We start from the raw sequence: 1,160 nt of genomic DNA on the forward strand, positions 1-1,160 counted from the left end.
AAGTAAGATTCTAACTAATTTTAGACTTAGGGTAAGTATTATTTTGTTTTGGAATTCATATGATGAATGGAGGCAAATTGTATAAATTTCTGAGTGTTGAACTATTTTTCATGTTTTTTATGTTTGTGGGTAACATTTCTGGAAACCCTCACGAGACTATAACTCGTCCACTAGGGGAAACCTAGGGGTTAAAGGCTTGTTGCATATGCTAAATGCAATCGAGATTACCTGCAAAAGAGGTGTAGTTAGAATTTTATTTTCATTTTAATTTTATTTTTAGAATTAATTTTTATTCTTATTTTTATTTTTCTTCACTTATTTTACTCGGGACTAGCAAAATGCTAGTTGGGGGGTGTATTGAGACTCAAATATTGTATAATTTTCTCCATTTACATCTTTGTTTTATGAACATGAATCAACTTAATGTTCTATTTTACTCATGTATGTGTTGTAAGGTGAATTTAAGAGCTTGGATTGAAAAAGGGTGCTAAAAAGCATGGATTTGATGCTTAAGAATCATCAAGGCAAGGGATAGATCTTAGGGAACCAAGATTGAAGAATTTACATGCTAAAGATCCAAGAAAACCAAGTGAAAAATGAAGAAAATCGAAGATTTGAAATGAAGAATCCTAAAATCGTCCTGAAAAGTGTATTCTGAAGCTCTGAGGTCTATTTTAGAAAACTGCATAGCAGAAAATCTATTTTAAACAAACTGTGCAGCGAGAAGTCTATTTTGAAAAAATAGGTATATGTGAGGCGGTTTCTAAGGTTTTTCAACCTTGTACGAAAATTGGAGTTCCCTACTTATAAATAGGGCTTCCTAGGGCATTCCTAAGCATCATTCAAGGCATCTCAAAGCAAAATTTATTATTTTTTAAGGGTTTTTAATATTATTAAAGCTTTATAAGTTATTTTTTTTAGATTTTTTCTATTTGCATTTATTTTTTTCTTCTTATTTTTTTCTTTCTTATTTTAATTATGTTTTTCTAAGTTACTTCTAGCCTAAGCTAAAAGAGAAGCATACGGGTTTAATAATTCTTTAAGATTATGATGATTGATTATTTTAATGATGAGAAGAATGGTATATGTATGTTATCTATTATTTAGGTTTTATTTTTTTATCCTCTTGTGAGATCCATATGTTTCCATCATATGAGATC

Source organism: Magnolia sinica, chromosome 9 (assembly GCF_029962835.1).
Source record: "Magnolia sinica isolate HGM2019 chromosome 9, MsV1, whole genome shotgun sequence".
NCBI classification, from domain to species: Eukaryota; Viridiplantae; Streptophyta; class Magnoliopsida; order Magnoliales; family Magnoliaceae; genus Magnolia; species Magnolia sinica.